This window comes from Eulemur rufifrons, unplaced genomic scaffold (genome assembly GCF_041146395.1).
Source record: "Eulemur rufifrons isolate Redbay unplaced genomic scaffold, OSU_ERuf_1 scaffold_230, whole genome shotgun sequence".
NCBI lineage: Eukaryota > Metazoa > Chordata > Mammalia > Primates > Lemuridae > Eulemur > Eulemur rufifrons.
This window is the reverse complement of record NW_027183012.1, coordinates 182,501-196,749: the sequence shown is the minus strand read 5'-3', so window position 1 is coordinate 196,749 and position 14,249 is coordinate 182,501. Positions and strand designations below refer to the sequence as shown.

The following is a 14,249-nucleotide window of genomic DNA, read 5'->3' as shown; positions in this document are numbered from 1 at the left end:
CCCAGCTCTGAAGGAAAGAAATGCCGAGCGTTCCCCTAGCCGGAGGAAGGCAAAACGCACCTCTGCCTTCCTCTGAGGGCACGTCTGAGTGAACGGGTCGTTCTCCCTGCCCGTCACCCCAAGCCCCTCATCCCGGACCCCACCACACCCGGCCTTGACCTCCTCGGCCCTGCCCACCAGGCCCCATCATGGCCTCTGGAGCCTGGGCTCTCTCTCTCTCCAGGCACTGGCACTGCCCCCCGCCCCCACCCCGGGACCTGAGATCCAGGGCCTCTGTCTCCCAGGCCTCCCAGCTGTCTTGACTTGCGGACTCAGTGCCTGCTCTGCCAGAGAGACCTCTTGCTGCGGGGTGGCTCTCAGTGGCTGCATCTCAGCGGTCTAACGTGTCCCCCACCATCCACGTGGCCGCCGGCGTCAGGCTTCGGTGCCGTAGTGCCACCCTGCCTCCCTTCCGGGGGAATCCCACGCTGCCTCAGGCCCATTATGACCTGGAAGAGGCTGCACCTGTGGGGTCTGCCCATTTCCACTACCCCCCCCCCACACACGTCACCCCCCGGTCCCCCCATAGGGGTTAGGAAGAAGGCAACACTTTCTGGTACAAGGGTTGAACTGAAGGGGCGAGTGAGTGGCCACCTGGCAGGGGCATCGCAACAGATGGCTGAAGAAGTCAGCCGCCGAGTGCAGAAATGTCACGGAACTTGGGGTGCCACTGCCTTGCTGAGATAGGGCCAGGGCAGGCTTTAAAAGGCTAAAATTCTGCCTGCCTTTGGTACGTTAATACAGAACCCATGGTCCTTTCTAATTTTTGATTCCCGGAGAGGCAGGAAGTATTCCAAATGGCCACGCCATGGCTTTTCTAAATTGCCCACAAGGCCTTCTCCGACCCAGCGGGTCAGGGGTTTGCTTTGGTGTTACATCGTGGTAAAAGAGACATCCCACAGCAGTGACCATGTCCATCGACTCCGTCGGCGCTCTCAGGCTCGTAGTCCCACTTTTCAGACAAGCCTGGATGGCCACTCCGTGTCACTCTTTGCCAAATGCCAGCCACTCTCCTCCCCGCCCCGCATCCCCCATTTGGCCACCACAACTCTTCATCCCCAGGCGCCCTCCGGTAAAGTGTGCTCCTGTCTGTACACCTACTCCGTTGGGGGCGGGGGGGGGGGCGGGAGGTGGCACAAGAGGTGGCTGGTGGCCGGAGCAGGCCCGCCACCTTGAGTGTGTGGAACAGCGCTGAGGATTTCCTAAGGGAAGAAAGAGGGTGGGGAGAGCGAGAGAGCATCTCCTCCTCGTGAACCTCACAGATGATTGAGGACAAACAGGCCTGCACGGGGAGGGGGGGGGCAGGGAGGGTGCCGAGTCTGCACCAGAGAAAATGGCTTTGTGGGGGGGTGGGAGGGGAAGAGGGCAGAAAGATTTTCTGTCTTTTTAAAACTTCCCCCAGGCTTTTGGGAACTTGCAGCCCGGCCTGCATCCCTGAGGCACGTTAACTCTTTGGTTATAACTCCAGGTGGCCCCCAGGGTGGGCGGCCCACAGAGTTCAAGGGATTTCTTCTCAGCAGAGACGGGACCTTTAGAACAGCTAACTGCAGTAATTGCCTGAAGCTGAGAACCAACCCTCCCTCCTTTTAAACCTCTGTATTTCTGCCTAGGCCTATGTTCACGAAATTTGGGGGTTTGAGACTGAGAAGCTCTACCCTATTTATTTCCTCCTTTGTCAGCAAAGTAGACTCTCTGTTTTCTTACTCCTCATACCGCTTGTCCTCGTTATTCGGCCTCGTGGACAAGCAGCTGAGCTTTCGGTCACAAGTCCACACCCCAGGGTGGAGGGGTCCAATCCACCCCTGTCCAGACCTGGGCCCTTCCTGCCTCCCTCTCGAGACGATCTGTTTGGCAGCCCAGCCGCCTTGGACTGGGCCACAAGGAGGACACAAAGTAAAGACCCAGCCCCCCCGCCCCCCCCCCCACACACACACACACGGCAGTGGCGGTGGGTGGCAGTTCTCCAAGGGTTTGGGGCTTTTCCTGAGGCAGGAGACGGAGGGGACTGATTTCTTTAGAGCTCCGTCCCCTCCCCCATGCGCTGTGCCGCCTGGAAGCGGCAGCTCGCGGGGCGGGGTCGGGGCTGAAAGCGGCTCCGCCCGAGAGAAGCCCGAGGCGGCTACGTGCAAGCGCGCATGCGCAGTCAGCTCGCGGGGCGGGGTCGCGGCTGAAAGCGGCTCCGCCCGAGAGAAGCCCGAGGCGGCTACGTGCGAGCGCGCATGCGCAGTCAGCGCAGTGAGTGGAGGAGGGGTGGAAAACGGCGGAAGGGCTCCGCCGGGGGCCCGGCCATCTGTGCGGCCAGGCTAGGGGTTTCCCTCTTGGGCCGGGAGCTCGTACCCCGCCCCCAGCCCGCAGGCAATCCCGAGGGGCAGAAGCACGACTTGCTGGGCACCTCCTCGGGCGAAGCGGTCGCGGTGGCTGGGTTACGTGGGGCCCAGACGAGTCTCTGGTTCTGGGAGCGGCACCTCCCCCACGCGCCTCTCCTCTTGGGCCTTCACCCCTCCTCCCCCCCCCCCGCTCCGGCCCCAGGGGATGGGAGGAGTGGGGGGCAGGGAGACGACCTCAGGGAGGAGCCAGACCAACTGAATGAAAGCTTTTCATGAACTCGTGTGTCTTTGCCAGGGAAACACCATTTCTGGAGTCTATGAACTAAAATAAAATCTTAAGCCGCCCCCCGCCCGCCACCGCCAGCTGACCCGTCCCGTGGTTGGCCCAGGGAACCCTAGAAAAACCCTTAAACCTGAGCTGCTGCCCCGCAAGGACAGGGGAAGTCAGACACCCCTCCCTGATGGAGTCAGATTTTATAACAATGAGATACTGAATGTCCGACGGGCCTAAGGCCAGGCAAGACAAAGCTTAACGCATATCTAGCAGGCCAACCGTTTACTGAACTACAGGGCACTTGAGTTTTGGGTAAACTGTCCAGTGGCTTGTCTGTGATTAGCAGACCTCCTTACCTTAACTGAAAACATGATGCAAAGCCTTTAGGCAGAGGTTCATTTATGTCATCAATTGCAAATCAAAGAATCTTTAAACCCAGCTGTAAACCTGTAAACACCGCACCCTCCCTCCCCCGCCCCCCCCCCAACTGCCAGATGTCCTGCCTTTTCAGCCCAGACCAATGTACCCCTTCCATGTTTTGATTTGTGATTTTACATGTAATTCCTGTCTCCCTAAAATGTATGAAGCCAAACTGTAACCCACCCCACCACAATGGGTCCGCTTGCTCAAGGCTTCTTGGGCGTAGCTCTCTGGGCCATGATCACGGCCGTTGGGCTCAGAATAAAACTCTTTAAATTATTTTGCAGTGATTTGGGGTTCTTTTCCATGGACGAGTCAATCGTGTTCACATTATTTTAGCCTTGGGAGCTTTTTCTTTTCTATTATGTCTGATCCTGATCGCTAGCCAGGTATTCATTCATATTTTTGGTTGGTGGTGGTGCTCAAGCTCGTCTTTGTACATCCCAGATTGGCGTAAGCCACCGTGAATATGTTTTACACCTTCCAAGAGCTAGCGCTTATTGCCGTATCATAACCAGGGCTCGCAGCAATTTTTCTTTTTTTTTTTTTAAAGCTGCTTCCACTTTCCACCGAGGTATACATACGAGTATCCCCTTTAAATGAATGCTTGCATCGAGGAACCAGGAAGTGGTTTTTGTTGTTGTTGCTGTTGTTGTTTTCCCCCAGTCATTTATCTGCTCCTCAACCCTCATTATTTATCACACACACACACACACACACACACCCCCACCCCATCTCTGTAGAAAAGCTCACGGAGATTGTTCATCCACCGCGTGCTTTCTGTTGACAGTATCTGAGACGATAAGGAGCACCATGCATTCTGTTCTAAGAGAAAAATTGCATATATCAGTATGATTATATTTTACTTCTTGTGTGAATTTAGTGGATCTCATAAAAGCTGATCTTGATTTTCACAGCAGAGAAAAGTGGGCTTCTGTTTTGGTTTTGTTTTTGTTTTTCTGGAGGGGTGGTGTCTTCACATAAGTGATCATCTTTACAAGTATGCTATATGCGAGAAATTTCAGAAAGCTGCAAAGAGTGACTTGTTGACAATGCTTGCATTGAATGATGTATCTGAATCTGTGAATCGAAGGGGTCAGCATCTGACCAGAAAGCACTGTTAGAAGAAGAGGGGTTTCGGGTCTTTTCCTAAATTGTATCTGCCTAAGGCGGAAAATATTTCTGTTTCCCTATGACATGGTATTTTCCTCACAAGCAGTGTTAATGGCTCCATATGTCTCTAGACTGGCTGCAGAGCAGAGACTCCATGGTCTCCACTACTTGACTCTGTCTGTCCAAGAATGGCCTCCACAGCTCTCCTCTGTGAGATATCCACTCTCAGAGGTGGCACGGTATGGTGGGTAGGGGGATATGCTGGATTTTGAAAACTCAGAGTTTGAACTCCAGTGCTTTATTTCTTAGCAACATGAACTTTGTCAGATCACATCACCCTGCTGAAGCCCAGTCACCTAAAGGGTAGAAAATGCAATGGATAGATTGACGCTTCTCTTCTCTTCTCCTCTCTTCTTTCTCTCTTTCTTTCTTTCCTTGTGTCTTCCTGTCTCTGTCTCTCTCTCTCTCTCTCTCTCTCTCTCTCTTTCTTTTTGTCTTTTTCTTTTTTTTCTTTTGACGGGCCCTCACTCTGTTTCCCAGACTAAAGTGCAGTAGCATCATCATAGATCACTGCAACTTCAAACTCTTGGCCTCAAGCGATCCTTTCCCCCTAGGCTTCCCAAAGTGCTAGGATGCAGTTTTATTTTTATCTGTGACACCATGGGAGGAAATATCTTTTAGGGTCATAGGGTCAGAAATTTAGATCTCTTCTTTGAACTCATGGTAGCGGCTAACTGGGATTTTCAGTGTGTAAACGTAAGCCACTTGTAATTTCACCAGTACTCCCGTTACTTGTCATCTATTCAGGAGGTGAACTCTTCTTCCCCTACCATCTACTGTTCAAACGCGTTGGCCACAAGGATAATTTGAATATCAGATTCAGAGCACAAATAATTAAGGTCCTGTAGCGTTAATAAGTAAAAGGGGCCACACACAAACCTGTGGAAGTCTGTGTCCCTTCCAGTTTTTGTTTGTTTGTTTGTTTGTTTGTTTGTTTGTTGGTCCCCCCCCCCCCCGAGACTGAGTCTCACTCTGTTGCCCGGGCTAGAGTGAGTGCCGTGGCGTCAGCCTAGCTCACAGCAACCTCAAACTCCTGGGCTCAGTCGATCCTCCTGCCTCAGGCTCCCCAGGAGCTGGGACCACAGGCATGTGCCACCATGCCCGGCTAATTTTTTTCTATATATTTTTAGTTGTCTGGACAATTTCTTTCTATATTTTTAGTAGAGACGGGGGCGGGGGGGTCTCACTCTCGCTCGGGCTGGTCTCGAACTCCTGACTTTGAGCGATCCTCCCGCCTCGGCCTCCCAGAGTGCTAAGTTTACAGGCCTGAGCCAACGCGTCCGGCCTGTGTCCATTCTTTAATGTTGTGTGTTGCTCAGTTATGAAAAGGCAAGGGAACATAAAATCCGAGTTTTAGGGATGACTTATAGGCTCAGTATTCTTTTTTTTTTTTTTTTTTTTTTTTGCCTCCTCTAAGCCTATGTGAATATCAAGGAGGGTAAAAAATTCAGTGTTCTCAGTTCAGTGCCCAACCAACCTCTGTTTCCAGAGTAAAAATTGAGCATCCTATTACACCTTTATTTCCCTTTGGTATGCTAAGGCCCAACTCGGCAGAGAGGTCACTGTTTATTCTCTTTGCTAAGATCACATGTGCCATAGTCTGTCTGCTTTGTCTCCTTTAGGGGTAATCATCCAATCTTACCCGGGCCCCTCACATCCTCGTGACAATAGGCCTCCTTGGTTTACTGAAATAGAAAAGACCGGCTCATCAGCAATGTTTGATCGGTTGCTTCAGAAACAAATGTTGTTCTGCTTTCTTTACTATGTTTTTTTTTTTTTTTCCTTCTTTCTTCCGTCAGACCCAATCCGATATAGGTGGGAGAGAAGGTAACCGGAGCCTCTTGAAAAACCGAAGTGAACCAAAGCGAGCTCACAGATTCAGATAGAAATCAGGAGGAAGAAAAATTGAGAGATAACATGGATTTTCTGTCTAGCGGGTGTTCTCACACTTCAATTTTACCAGAAGCGTTAGGTAGGATGACGATGACGATAATTGTGACAAACACTATTCTCATTGGACAGATAAGGAGGCAGGCTCAGAGTGACGAGTAACCTGGGCCTAAATAGATCGCTAAGAAGCATCATAGTGTGTTCCTTGGTTACGCTGTTTTGTGAAGCTCAAAAAGTTTGGGGTGCGCGTGCGCGTGCGTCCATGTGCGTACGCAATCATAGGTGTTCTAGTAAAACGGATATGAGGTAGGATTTCCCATACCTTCAATGATTTCATGTCCTGCAGGAACATAATGTTCCGGGATCAGGTTTTTATTCTGCCTTCTGTGCCACATGCTCAACATGCCTGTGACTTTACAGCCGAGACTTGCTCAGGGGGAGCCCATTCTCATCTTCTGGGAGGTTCTGCTAATCTTTAAAAGACAAGGACATAGGAAGATGATCCTATAACAACGACTGTGACCACGATTAAAGGCTTACTGTTTACCACGCGTGCTTCTGTGGGCTTTGCCTGCATTTGCTTTTTCACTCTGCACAATATCCCTGTGGGGTAGGCACCATGATTTCTGCATTTGCAGATGAAGAGGCTGAGGCTCAAGAGGATGTATGACTCGCCAAGTTACCAAACACGGAGTGTCGTCCAGGTAGCCAGTCCAGGCCCCCCGGCTCTGCAGCCACTCTGCAATGCTGATTCTGAGCCTGACCGTTTCATCACTGGTGGCTCCCTGAGAACCTTGACTCGGCCCCCTTCCTCAGTTCACTTGGGAAACATATTCATGTGTGTGTATTTCTCTCCTTCCCTCTCCCACCCCCCCCCCCGTTTTAGTTTTTATTATTTTGAAAAGTGCATAGAACGATAAAAACTTTAAAAGTAGGAAAAAGCTTACGGAACACATAAGGACACAGAGAAAGAAAATATCTGTGTACAACAGTGCAACGCATTTGTGTTTTAAGTCGTGGTGTTGCAAAAGAGTCCAAAAGTTTAAAAGAAAGAAAAACAAACAAACAAACAAACAGACAGACAAACAAACAAACAAAAAAAAAGCCAAACCACCATGGAAAAGTTTATGAAGTGAAAACACTTACAGTAAGCTAAGGTTAATGTATTATTGAAGAAAGAAATTTCTAAAGGTAAATGTCGTGTGGCCTAAGTGTCCAGGGTTTATGAAAACCTACAGTAAGTAATGTCCTAGGCCTTCACATTCACTCACCACTCACCGCCAACTCACAGACTCACCCAGAGCAACCTCCCGCCCGCCCTGCAAGCTCCATTCACCGTAAGTGCCCTGGCCAGGTGTCCCACTGCACAGAAACCTATTAGACTGCATTTCTTCCCATTACTATCAGTAGTTGTACATTTCTTAGGACTGTAGGCCTACGATACACCTCCAGGCATAGTTAGGGGTTGGGAAGAGGAGGGAAGAGGCCATTCTTCATTTATTAATTGGGTAGCATGGGGGCAGGGGAGGCAGTTTCCTCCTTCTCCCCCTCTTGTTTTTCTTTATTCCTCTCCCAGTTCCCCCTTCCATCGTCTCGATGGATTTGGATGAGACGTAGACATTTTCTACGTCAGGCCTTAATCATACCGAGGGAGCAGGAGAAAAGTAAGCCGCCTACCATGACACGATGGAATGGAAGTTTGTCAGCCATTGACTGCTGTGGCATTCCGACATTTAGTGTCTTCAGGACATTCTATATTTCTGCTATCCCACTAGAATATATCTCCTCGATCACTACTGTGTGGCCACATCCCAGCTGTTTCGTGAGCCACCCTCAATGTTCGTGACGATGTAGTGTGGAGACTCCCTCCGTCTGGTGCCTTAAACTCGCACATTTGGGGTTTTGTATCAGGATAGCAAAGCGATCACCTTTAAATAACCTGGCTGGCCATGGTGGCTCATGCCCGTGATCCCCGCAACTTGGGAGGCAGAGACGGGAGCGTGACTTGAGCCCAGCAGCTGGAGACCAGCCTGGGTAACACGATGAGACCTCATCTCTACCAACAAAAAAAAAAAAAAAGAAAAATTATGGCGGGTGTGGCAGCATTTGCCTATAGTCCCAGCTACTCAGAAGGCTGAGGCAGAGAGGATCACTTAAGCCCTGGATTTGGAGCTTGCTGTGAGCTACAATCAGGCCAAGGCGGCCTGGGAGAGGACAGAGTGAAAGAAATCCTGTCTCAAAAAAAAAAAAAGAAAAGAAAAGAAAAGAAAAGAAAGAAAACAAGACCGATAACACAACACAACTTACAAGACTTGGTGTTACCGAAAGCTCGGCCACTTGCCCACGAGGCCGAATAACGAGGACAAGCTGTTTGAGGAGGAAGGAAAGAGAGAGTCTATTTTGCCGGTAAAGGAGAAAATAGGGTAGACCTTCCCATCTCAAGCCTCCGAATTTCCCCGAACATAGGGCTAGGCAGAAATACAGAGCTTTTAATGAGGGGGGGAGGGGTTCTCAGCTTTAGCGTTGATTGTGGTTAATTATTTCAATCGTCCAGGCTCTGCCAAAAACAAAGCCTGTGAACTCTGCCGGCCGCCCACCTGGGGGGGGGGGCGGGGCAGGGGACCACTTGGGAGTTTTAAGAAAAGATTTAACCTGCCTTGGGGACATAGGCCAGACTACAAGCTCCCAAAAGTGGTGGTGGTGGTGGTGGTGGTGGTGGTGGTGGGGAGCGTAAAACGACAGAACGTCTTTCTGTCCTTTATTGGTTTCTCCTTTTTCCCCCCTAGGTGCCAAAAGACCTGAGACTGATGCCGAAAAGAAATAGGTACAGGCGCCCACGTGCACACACAAAGATATACGATCGAATACATCGTGTTGACAGTCGGGGAAACTGGAAGATGATGGGGAAGTATCACGAGCAACTTTGTATTTCTTCCAGGACAGGAAAATGGACACGAAGAGAAAAATTCATCGTTCTCGGCGTAGGATAAAAAGCCACATCTTGTTACTTAATATAATTCATTCTGTGATTTAAGTTTTTATACGATATGATATTCGATAAGCCTAAAACACAAGATAAAAGAGAAACAAACAAAAGGGAAAAAATAAAAATAAAAAAGACGACGGGCAGAGGCCTACGGTCCCGGGAGGAGGCAGAGAGCGGGAGGAGGGGCGCCTCCCGCAGACAACAGGGCGGGTGGGCGGAGACCCGCTAGAGGCTAGGGCTGCCCCGGGCGGGCCCAGAGCTGCGGGGCCCGGGAAGAAGAGGGTGGGACCGTCCGGACCGTGCTCTCCTCCCCGCCCTCCACACCTCCCGGGAGTCAGCTCTTAAACTCCCAACGTCACCTGACTTTCCGGATCCCGAGGTCTGATCAAAGTGGCCGCTAGGTGACACCCAGCAACCGCTGCCGGTGTCATCCTGAAAAGAACGGACCCTATGACTGACGGGGGTGGGGCGCACAGTGGGTGGCCCGGCCAGCTCCCCTTCCTCCTCGGAGCGGATCGGATCATCTGGAACTTTATCCAGAGAGGAGAGAGTGCCCCTGGGTGTGTGCTAGAAGCCGGAGGGTTGGGGCAGGGACCTACCCAAGAGAGAAGTAGAGTACAGGGAGTTTCAGAGTTGACCCACTCACCATCTCGCCCTGGTCAATACAAGAGTGGCAATATCTGTCACCGTGGAATGAACACTTGGTACCGAAGACCTTTGTCTATGCTGGCCCCCGTATGCCTAGGGGGGGCATGTGGCCAGAATCTGACATCCTAAACGTCTTCGTAGAAAGAATTTGGGGGTGGGGGTGGGGGAGAGAGACAGAAAAAGAAAAGAGAGGGGGAAAGAAATGGCTGCCACAAAACTATCAGAACAGAGAAGCGACCGATAGGGCCTATCTGGTTAAGTTCTTTCCCTACCCAGAGAACGACTTGACGTAGCTGACGTCACTGCAGTCAGGCCACGTTCCGGTGGACACAGAGAGTCAGGGATAGAATTTCACGCTCGGCACTGTCTCTCGGGACAGCGGGAAGGTGGAGGGTGGCTGAGGGTTCTATGCTCCTTTATCACACACCGTCAGGTAGGTCAGGTAAAATTGAGGACAGATTTCCAGTGTTTCGAGAAAGGAAGAGCACTCGTGCAGGCCATCTATCTGTACGTGGGAGAGTGTCCCCGAAAAGTGGCTTTAAGTGCCGGGATGTGCCTAGGCCAAGAAGGTACACGATCCTGAGTGAGAATGGTCCGTCCCATCGAGTCAGTCGGTAGGAGGCCACCGGGTCGAGACGGAACTGCCCCCCCCACCCGCCCCCGCCCCCGCCCCCGCCCCCCAGAGCAGACAGACTCAGAATGGAGTCACTCGGTGCCAGTGCCCTGCCCGGGTGCCCCATCATTCAACCGAACTGGGAAACAGGTGGGCTTTCCGACCCTCGGGAGGGAGCTTCACCGGCGGGCGGACAGATCAGAAGGGGCCCGGCTCCCTTGAGCGGGCAGGCTGGGGACGGTCGGTGGGGTCTCTTGACAGGAGGCACCACGGAACCCTTGAGGCAATGTCGGGGGCACCTATGTTGCGGTCCAAAGCTAGCGTCTGAGAAGTCGTCCCGAAAGCATGATGGCGTCAACAAGTCCCCTCCGTTCAAGAAACGAGATTCATTTCTAGAGGAGGGCCACCCCCGCGGGAGGACCGTAGGCTTCCTGTGGACATTCTCTTCAAAAGGCAATTCACTCAGCGGAGTGAAAATCGGAAAAATCGCTGTCCTCTGACGCAGCTGCAGAGAAAAGATGGCACCAAAATCAATGAAACACACACACACACACACACACACACACAAACACACCTCCTCCCATCTGAACGAGCACTCCGGACGGTCACATAGGGAGAGCGACGGGCTCTCTTCCCCCCCTGTGGTTTTCTACCTTTCGTTGCGGTTTTTTCCCTCAGTGGATAGAGGAGGAGACACAGGGGGCTCAGCCGGCATGCGAGTGGGTTTATCATCCTCTGTGAGTATCAACACGCGACACCACCTAAGTGAAGGAACACACCGGTGTTTCATGTGATGTGGCTCAATGCCTGGCAGATACGAGCCTTTGCAGGCCTCCTCGTGATCGACAGGACGTCGCCTTGGACACGGACACATCTTGTCCCTCCCTCCCGAGGCGATAGGCGGTTCCGTACCTCCTCGGGGCCAGGGCACAGTCTGCCTAGGCACCTACAACACGTGTGGCAACAGCCTCGATGGCTCTGCCATGAGAACGAACTCCCGTGGCACGGGGGTGGGGTGGGGGGGGGGTCGGGTGCTGAAGAATTCAGCTGAGTGAAGGAATGCCACGGGATTCAGAGTGCCATCGGTGGGCTGAGAGGCGAGCAGGGCGGGCTTTGAAAGGGTAACATTCTCCCTGCCTTCCGTCTGTCTGTGAATACAGAACGTACACGCCAGGCGGGGTGGCTCACGCCTGTAATCCTAGCACTCTGGGACGTAGAGGCGGGTGGATCGCTCAAGGTCGGGAGTTCGAGACCAGCCTGAGCAAGAGCGAGACCCCCATCTCTACTAAAAATAGAAAGAAACTATATATCTAAAAATATATACAGAAACAGTATCTAAAAATATATACAGAAAAATATTAGCCGGGCACGGTGGCGCATGCCTGTAGTCCCAGGTACTCGGGAGGCTGGGGCAGTAGGATCGCTTGAGCCCAGGAGTTTGAGGTTGCTGTGAGCTAGGCTGACGCCACGGCACTCTAGTCTGGGCAACAGAGTGAGACTCTGTTTCAAAAAAAAAAAAAAAAAAAAAATATATATATATATATATATATATACACACACACACACACACACACACACGCACACACACACACACGTATATCCAATTAGCTGGGCATGCTGGCACATGCCTGTAATCCCAGCTACTCGGGAGGCTGAGGCAGTCTGATCGCTTGAGCCCAGGAGTTTGAGATTGCTGTGAGCTAGGCTGACGCCATGGCACTCTAGCCAGGGCAACAGAACGAGAGACTCTGTCAGAAAGAAAAGAAGAGCGAGAGCGAGAGAGCGAGAGAAAGAAAGAAAGGAAGGGAGAGAAAGGAAAGAGAAGGAAGGGGGGGAGGGAGAGAGAGAGAGAGAGAGAGAGAGAGAGGAGAAAACTATTAAAAAATTCGGGACCAGATCCATCGGTCGGTACTCAGAAGCGTGACGATCGGGTGTTCCCGAGCACGTGTGAGATGTGTCTTCTCCCTGACGCCGCGTTTCCTCCACACACACATCACCCATCTGCCGTGGAAAAAAAGCAACAAAAAGAGAGAAAGAGATTAAGAAGGGAAAATGGAAACAGGGCAAAAGAGGAAGAAAGAAAGAAATTTCGAAAAAAAGAGACCAAAGTCACAGCGAGAAGGAAGAATACTGAGCCCAGAGCGACACCTAGTGACCACACCGTCACAAGCACCCTAGGGCCCCAATTCGCCAGAGACATCTGGTGGACCCCAGGGCAACATGTGGTCGACCCGGGGCCATGGCGTCTGCAGCCGATTCCCAGGCGGGCACACGAGCCCGGGGAAACTCATTCTCAGCGCGGGGAGGAGGGGAGGGGAAATAATAGCAAAGTCACACCAGATCCCTTTCTAGTTCATAAACGTGTTGATTGCGTGTTCACGCGCACGTGTGAGAAGGGCCTCCTGGTGTGTCGGCACGTCACCCGCGTGACGTGAAACCATGAATCCGGGGGGGGGGGGAGCGGAAAGGCGGGCAGGAAAAGGCAAAGAGAGAATAGATAAAATGAAAGGACCAAAAAGAAAGTCACACAGCAGGGTAGGGGAGTGAGAGCAAGTCGAGAGACTGCAGACAGAAACTCCGAGAGGAGAGGAATGCTCCGGAGCGCCCCCTCGCCCCACGCGAGAAGAATACCGATCGCAGGGTGACCCCTAGGGGCAGCGAGGCCAGAGAGACCAAATCCGTCCCAAAGCCTCCCTGTCAGGATGACAACCACAGACCAGACATCCGGTCAACCACCCAAGGACCAGACATCTGGTCAACCAGCGAACCCATGCGGAGGCCGCATGCAGCAGCGACATCTGCACGACCACTCAGGGTGCTCCCTGCCGGGAGGGTGTGTCTCTATGTGTGTGTGTCCGGGGGGGGGGAGATTGCGATGAAAGTCACGCCAGGTCCCGGGATAGTTCGTGAGCGTGATAATTGCGTGTGTGTGGAGAAAAAAGGGGGCGGGGCGATAGGGAGTAAAGAAAGGAGGAGCGGGCGAGCGGAGGGGTGGGGAAGGAGAGGGAGTCGAGAAGCCCGCAACCGCAGCGCCCCCTGGCGGTGATCCCCCTCCATAGCATCGATAGGGCCAGCCCCGCAGAGACTAAGTGCGACGGGACATCTGGTCAACCCCAAGGACCATGGGATCCCGGCACGAAACCGGCGGAGGACGAGGAGGAGGAGGAGGAGGAGGAGGAGGAGGAGGAGGAGGAGGAGGAGGAGGAGGAGGAGGAGGAGGGGGGCTAGGCGGCGGCGGCGGCGGGCTAGGCGGCGGAGGCGGGCTAGGCGGCGGCGGTCTAGGCGGCGGTCTAGGCGGCGGAGGCGGGCTAGGCGGCGGCGGGCTAGGCGGCGGCGGAGGCGGGCTAGGCGTCGGCGGGCTAGGCTTCGGCGGGCTAGGCGGCGGCGTCGGCGGGCTAGGCGTCGGCGGGCTAGGCGGCAGCGGCGGCGTGCTAGGCGTCGGCGGGCTAGGCGTCGGCGGGCTAGGCGGCGGCGGAGGCGGGCTAGGCGTCGGCGGGCTAGGCTTCGGTGGGCTAGGCGGCGGCGTCGGCGGGCTAGGCGTCGGCGGGCTAGGCGGCGGCGGCGGCGTGCTAGGCGTCGGCGGGCTAGGCGTCGGCGGGCTAGGCGGCGGCGGCGGCGGGCTAGGCGGCGGCGGAGGCGGGCTAGGCGTCGGCGGGCTAGGCTTCGGCGGGCTAGGCGGCGGCGTCGGCGGGCTAGGCGTCGGCGGGCTAGGCGGCGGCGGCGGCGGGCTAGGCGTCGGCGGGCTAGGCGGCGGCGGCGGCGGGCTAGGCGGCGGAGGCGGGCTAGGCGGCGGCGGTCTAGGCGGCGGTCTAGGCGGCGGAGGTGGGCTAGGCGGCGGCGGGCTAGGCGGCGGCGGAGGCGGGCTAGGCGTCGGCGGGC

At 53.7% G+C, this 14,249-nt stretch overlaps 1 pseudogene; it reads left to right on the top strand.

Annotated features, from left to right (window-relative positions):
* The first annotated feature begins 12,710 nt into the window (after window positions 1-12,710).
* On the top strand, window positions 12,711-12,802 carry LOC138379933 (small nucleolar RNA U13; annotated as a pseudogene).
* The last annotated feature ends 1,447 nt before the right edge of the window (window positions 12,803-14,249 follow it).